Source organism: Panthera pardus, unplaced genomic scaffold (genome assembly GCF_024362965.1).
Source record: "Panthera pardus isolate Hobbes unplaced genomic scaffold, ASM2436296v1 HiC_scaffold_3, whole genome shotgun sequence".
Taxonomy (NCBI): Eukaryota; Metazoa; Chordata; class Mammalia; order Carnivora; family Felidae; genus Panthera; species Panthera pardus.
This window is the reverse complement of record NW_026526876.1, coordinates 11836082-11843163: the sequence shown is the minus strand read 5'-3', so window position 1 is coordinate 11843163 and position 7082 is coordinate 11836082. Positions and strand designations below refer to the sequence as shown.

The 7082-nt window shown below is 55.0% G+C and overlaps 1 non-coding gene across 1 annotated transcript; it reads left to right on the top strand.

The window, feature by feature from the left end:
* Positions 1-5121: 5121 nt before the first annotated feature.
* Positions 5122-5227, top strand: LOC128774342 (U6 spliceosomal RNA). The gene has a single exon (XR_008418923.1). It is a non-coding gene; the product is annotated as a U6 spliceosomal RNA (small nuclear RNA).
* Positions 5228-7082: the final 1855 nt, after the last annotated feature.

The window sequence follows — 7082 nt, the reverse complement described above, 5'->3', positions numbered from 1 at the left end:
CTGCAGCCTCCCTTCGGAGCCGTCCTCACGTCTGATCTTGACGGTGGCCCCTGTGAGTCGGGGGCTCGTGGTAGCTCCCGTGCTTTGCCCATAAGGAAACTGAGGCCCAGAGACAGCTGGGTTCTGTCCCAGGTCACAGATGCAGAGAGGAGACCAGAACCCAGGCCCCTGGGCCCCAGGGCACAGCTTTCTCGTGTGCAGGCTGTTGCCAGGAACGCTCTGAGTCGAGGCCGTGAGGTTGTTATTAAAATATTTACTTGCATGAAAAATTTCTATTACCTGAAACTCATGTATTATAGATGGAATCAGTAGCTTAGGAGGAAATAAACAAGAAGAATCACTTTAATAACAAAAGCTATGCAGATAAATTCCTCATTTCAGCAAGCTCTTGGCGGTCCCGAATAAATATATCATTTTTATCAGGCAAGTGCTCTAGAAACAGCGTCTTCAGGAAATATGTCAAAATAATCTCTCTGGCTGTGCCGCTTTCTGGAGGAAAGAAATATGACAGTGGCTTCGGCACGGGCTGTCGGGACGGAGGGTGACGAGGCGCCGAACAGGCTGGTCTCCCGGCTGCGTTCCAGCCCACCACGCACAGCTCAGGGGGCGAGGGCCACGCTCTCACTTCCTGGCTGTGTGACAGTAGCCACGTTGCTCGCCCTCTCTGAGCCTCCCCTGACCAACTCACAGAGCCGTCTGGGTATGGAAATTTCTTACCAGATGCGGAGTGCTGCTCACAAATCACGTGGGCCCCATTTCACGCCGTCACTACTGCTGTTGTCTAAGTCGTGGACGGGGTGTAAGGGGAGGAGCAGAGTGGGGCCCGATGCCTGCTGGCTGAGGAGTGCGTGTGCCTGGTGGACACCTGTGTGCCTGCCCCTCTCCTGGAGGTGCGCCATCAGCCGGGCCTCAGCGGTCCAACCCCAGGACCCTCCCAGCCCCTCGCCTCCCCTCGAGGACAGCCGGTCCGCGCTGAGCCCCGGAGCATCGGAGCCCTGTTCCTCGAGTCCCTGCACCACCTCCTGTCCCTGCTCCCGCTGTCCCTGCCTCAGAGCAGGACACCATTGCTCCTGACTGCCGCCTCAGCGTCCGCACTTTGCTACCAGTCTGAGCTTCCCCCAGGATGAAAACTGTCCCTCGTTTGTGCGAAAACCTCCCACTGCCGGGCCACGAAGCCCGAATTCCTCACCTGACACCGAGCCCTCGTACCTGTCCAGCCCAGCGGCCCCGACACGCCCCGCCTTCCTTGCTCCCACACTTCTCGCTCTCCGGTCTGTCTGCAGCGGCCTCTCCTTTCTCTGGGGCGTCGGCTCTCCCTGCAGCGTCCAGCTGGAGAGTCTCCTGGACGTCGGGGACGGAGCGACCGCTCTCCCTGCTGCAGTAGTCTCACGGAGTCCCATCTGTACCTCTCTGGCTCCCGGCGCGCCTTGCGGGGCATGGTCACCCTCCTGCTGGTCCCGCGGTCTGAGGCTGGAAGGGAAGGGGCCGTGGGGCCCGCGGCCCTGCTGCCTGCAGCCGGCCAGCACCTCCGCGTGGGGACGGCCGGAAGTCAGCGTGCAGTCAGGGACCCGGGGGGAAGGGCGTGGAGGTGCCCCTCCTGTACCCTGACCCACGGGATTTAATTAGAGCCCATCCGTAGCGACCCCCCTTCCCATGGAGCTGTTAGGGTCTCTGTGAGGAAAGGAAGGAAAAGAAGCTCTTGTCCGGTGTTCTTTTGTTCTGGAAGGTTTGTGGCATCTTGGAGGTACAACATCTGATGATTAGTTGAGACCCCGTGCTTTACGTAACGCCCTTTGTGTAACGTGCGTGTGTGTGATTCGTGTGCAGGCATGTGAGTGCGCGTGCAGGGGTGCAGGTGTGCGTGAGTGTGCGTGCAGGGGTGCAGGCGCGAGTGCAGGTGTGCGTGCGGGGATGCAGGGGGGAGTGCAGGCGTGCGTGGTGCTTCCATGCACGTGTGATCGGGTGTGCCGGGACTTGCCGGTGTCGGAGTGGATAGGTAGTCATTTTGGCCAGGGGCCCGTCACGGACGGAGCTGATCTCCCTTAATGCCAGTGTCCCTGGAAAACCAGCCTGCCAGGCACTGCTGGCCGCTCGCGCTCCCCGTGGAGGGGCACTTGGCAGTGACTGTGTGGGACGCGCCCGGCAAAACTGCCCCAGTGTGCTGGAAGCCGAGCTGTCCCGGCCTGAGTGGCAGGGCCCGGGCTGTGGACGGGTTGGTGACTGCAGGGCGGCCTGCCGGCAGGGAAGCTTCTTGTCCTCTCGCTTTTAGGTAATTTGGCCTTAAAACTACCGGGGGTATTGTCTGTTGGGGAATTGCCCTCGGCAGGCCCCCTGGGAAAAGGACCAGTAGGGAAGAAAATAAGGTTCCGCGAGAAATTGCGTGGCCTTACGTTTCGCCCTTGCCATCCCCTATGGAGACTCCTCTACTTACAGGAAGGATAGCCTCGCGCCTTTGCCAGCAAGAGGGCCTGTAAAGGAGAGACATATGGATTTGAAAGCCCCACTCCGGCAACTAAGGAGTGTACCTCTGGGCACAGGTGACTTCAGCCCCTAGGCCCACCTGGCCCCCCGGAGGCATTCCAGATGATGACTGAACCCAGTCGGTTAAGCTACAGAATGGTTCATTGGTCCCTAGGTGCGTTGTCTCCCTGAGAACGTATGAGGCGTGGGTTTCTAAGGCTTTTTTGGCCCCTTCCTGGCACCTCGGACCGAGGCAGACACATTGTTCTTCTGGCCTCATGTGGTTGGGAGGTCACGTCCCTGTCACTGTTCCACTTGAGGTGTTGAGAAACGGAGGGCCTTTCACGAGAACAGCAAAGCAAATGCTGTGTAGATTATAGATAAACGCAGATGCATCATGGAATAATGTAAGAAATTAATCAACAATCAAAGGGTATGCGGGAGAACTAGGGGAAAATCGCCACGTTACTTCTTAAAGGTTGATTACACATAGGAACGTTTTCAAAGCTAGGTAATGTTAGAAAAACATAGATGACGTATGTTACAAGGAAATCACTAGCAAACATAATGCCACGTTTACAACAGTAAATGGGTCAGTTCAACCTGCTTCTGTTGTCTGTGTCCATTTGTATTTTAGTGTTAGTTTTTTATTTTAGTTGTGTTTTAGTTTCACCGACGCCGTTCTTCCTTCGGGAACCCCTGGTTGCTGGAGCTGGTCTTCGGCCCCAGTGCCACGACTACGCTTCGGTGACACGGCAGGATTTGACCTCGTAAGCTCCCTGTTTGAACAGCCCTCATCTATATCTTAAATGAATGAGGGGACTCCCACGGGAACGACTCGAAGGAGATAATGATGCGTCCTCGTGGGGCTGCGGGAGCATCGCCAGCCAAGGAGCATCTCATTTCTCGGAAAATTAAGCCAGCACGCCATTATCACATCGTTTCTAAACGAAGGAAGGACTGGACCTGAGCGTCGTGGCCTTGTTTTGGCAAGAAAGAGACAACCTGACAAGCTGTCTTGTCACACGCTTGTTTGAGCAGAACATTTTGAGGAATGTCTCTGGATCCGTTCGGGAAGAGGAGCTGGTGGGTAGGAGAAATGTCCGAGATGACCAAATGTGACGGGGCCGTTTGCCAAGTAATCACCCCACGCCCGAGCCCGGGAAGAAGGAAATGCGTTTCTGTTTTCTGCTCTTGAGCTGTGGGACCTTGCTCGGGGTGGGGAGCCAGAGCCCGTCTGCTGAAAAGTCGTGAAGCTCTGCTCGGCCGTAGACGCTGGTGAACATGGCCGTATGAAGTCGACCAATCCTGCCTGATGCACCTTTACCCTCGTGACAGGCCCTCTCGGGACGGCCTTCCTGCCCGTACGCCCTCTGTCTCCCCAGGAACTGCCCTCCTGACTCGGTGGCACCCCGCAGCCTCTGCTGCCCCCGGCGAGAGCCGCTTGGCCCTCCGGGGCGGAGTCGGTCTGTGCTGGGCCAGTCAAGTCTGTCCACTGGAAGCGGGGACTCGGGAACCCAGCAGGAGCTGGGGGCCTTGGCCCACTTGGTGAACACCTGCCAGCAACCGGCCCCTCCTCCCTGGGAAAGAAGGGGGAGGAGGGAAAATTTGGAGCCACGCTTTGAAGCCTGACATTTCTGGGTTCGAATCCTGGCTCTGAATCTTGAGTCTGATTCCGATCTTGTGACCTTGACCGTGTGACTTAACCTCTCTGATTCCCATTTCCTCACTTGGAAAATGGAAGTTTGATAACAAGGAAAATTGTTATTTAAAACAACTGTCATGAAACCTGTCTTGGTGGCTCTGAAACTTGTCTCTAGAGTAAGTGGACTTTGGACCAAACACCAGTGAAGCGTCCTCCCTCCCAGGGAAGTGGACTTATCCTGCGGTCAAGTCCCTCTGGCAGCAGACGAGCTTAGGGTCGAGGCCCCTTGTGTCTCGAGAAGCTCCACCGACGGCCGTTGCGCTGCCTGTTTTGTCCCACCCCCCAGCACCCCATCCCCTCCTCGACGTTTCCAGATTCTCCAGGCTAGAGGCACATCTCCCGGGTTCTCCCCTCCCCACATGTCCGCCTTCTGGCTCCAGTCTTCACTGAGTGCTTTCCAGGCACGTCACGCTGCTTTGTGCAGGGACTGTCTTCTGTTGAGTGATTTACTCCCTCGTTTGTCCGGAGCACGTCCTCAATCGGCTCCCCAAGAAGGTACACGGGAGGGGAGTCTTTGGCATCCATTAGCACTCGAAGGTGCCCTGACGTTCTCCTAGCATTCGATAGCGTGGATGGTGTGGATGGGCCGGGCGGTGTGGATAGCCCAGATGAGCGTAGAGTTTTAGGACAAACGCGATTTTCCCTTCTGTGCCTTGATGGTATTTTCCCATTGTCTTCTGGCCTTCGGCGAGGCTGCAAAACGTTCCTGGTGCCGGCTTGATTTGTTCTATTGTGAGTGAATTGTTGTCTGTTTTGCAGTCTTTTTCTGGAAGCTTTCTCTCCGGAGCAAAGGCCGGCAATTTTTTTCTGTCAAGGGCCAGATGAGAAATATTTTAGACTTTGTGGGCTGAATGGCTTCTGTTGTTACTGCTTAATTCTGCTGTGGTAGCACGAAAGCAGCCGTGGACAAGGCACAGACGGGCGTGGCTGTGTTCCAGTAAAACTTTATTGACAAAGTGCATGCTTGGGCAGCACGTGTAATAGAATCAGAAGGACGCAGAGAAGGTTAGCATGGCCCCGTGCAAGGATGACGTGCAGATTGGTGAAGCGTTCCCTCTCACAAAAGCCTGACAACTTCGTTCACAAAAACAGATGGTTTGCCAACTTCTGCTTTATGTCAAAGGGCGTTCTCCTTACCCTTGATTTTCTTTTTAAGTTTATTATTTATTTTGAGAGAGACAGAGACAGCACGGGTGGGGGAGAGGCAGAGAGAGAGAGGAGAGAGGATCCCAAGCAGGCTCCGCGTCGTCCGCACAGAGCCCGGCGCAGGGATTGAACTCGCAAGCCGTGAGATCATGACCTGAGGCGAAACCAAGAGCCAGAGGCTTCACCCGCTGAGCCCGCCAGACGCCCCCTGTCCTTGGTGCTTTGAGACCTCCCAGCGAACCGTTTATGGAGTGTTCTTGTTTTCATCGATTACGCTTGAAAACCTGGTGAACTTTCAGTAGAGTCGTGTTGTCCAAATCTGATAAATTCCCTAGCTTTCTTGGAAAGGTATCTTCTCCCTCCGTCTTCGTCTTCTCGGAGCCCTGCTGGTTACCCTGCGTTTGCAGGGCCTCCCAGACTTCTTTGGTTTGCCTCTTATTTTCTCCTCTCACCTTTCTGTCACTTTCTCTTGTTAATTTTTATCTACTTTAAGTGATCTCGACACCCAGCGTGGGGCTCGAGCCCACGGCCCCGAGATCAAGAGTCACACGCTCCACTGACTGAGCCCGCCAGGCGCCCCGCTGTCTCTTTTCTTTTGGGAATGTTTTCCGGGCTATTGGATTTGACTTTTTAACAGCCTTTTTACATGTTTTAAAAATACTTTTGGCCATATATTTTTAACCTCTAAGGGTTCCTTCATGTTCTCTGAGTGCTTAAATATTGCAGAATCGTTTTATTTTATACAAGATGCTATGTCTCCTGGATTCTCCCTGAAGATACTAATTAGGGTTGTTGGTGGTGGTTTTTCATCTCCTGTTTTCAGAATTATTTCTAATCCCTTAGGAGTCAGCTTTTCTCTTTAACGATCTGATTCCTTCTCTTTTACGTTGCAGGGTTTTGCCCCCTTATCTGGTGTTCTGGTTGACAGTTATATCGAGGTGATTTGTATTTGTATTCAGAGTAAGCCGTGCACAGTTGCACTTGTGCTCTGCGAGTATGAGGAGTGCTTGTTAATGGCGGAATTTGCACTAGACCGGTCACAAAGAGTTGCTTTTAGAGCCGCGGGACCCCTGGGCCCCAGACGTGGAGGTCTGTTTTTCTGGAATGGGGCGGATTTATAGTCTACCTACCGATGTTTGGGCATACCACCTTGCGCTTAATTCCACTTCCCTTGAGCGCGGGTTGGGCTTAGTGACTTTGTTCTAACGAACAGAATACGGCGAGCGTGACCGTGCACGACTTCCGATATTAGGTCCTACGAGGCATTGCAGTTTCCTCGTTGTTCTCGCGTTGCGACGACACCCAGGCAGCCTCCGGAGAGCCCGGGCGGTGAGGGAGCCGTCCAGGATGCCGACCCTCCGGCCCCAGGCGAGGCTTCAGATGATGCAGCTCTGGGGCCCGTCTTGGCTGTGCCCTCGTGAGAGACCCGGGCCGGGAACCCCCCGGTAAGCTGCGGTTGGATCCCTAGCCTGCACGGGCTGGAAGATAACGAGTTTTCGTTGTCGTGAGTGGCTCTGTTTCGGGGCAGTGTGTGTAACGTGTATGCAGCCATAGGTAACAGCGCAGGGGCTGTGAACTTTCCTTGGGGTTGACTCGCCGAAGTTTCACCCAGATCCGTGTACCTGGCTGCGAGGTTTTCGTCCAGCGGTTGGGCCACGTATTCTGGGTGTGATCACGGCCACCCTGCTCTCAGCGCTGTGTCCCGTTTCCATTTCTGGGTGAAGTTTCTGAGGCCCCGCCTAGGGCCGTGAGGGGAGCTCTGATTCCTGGG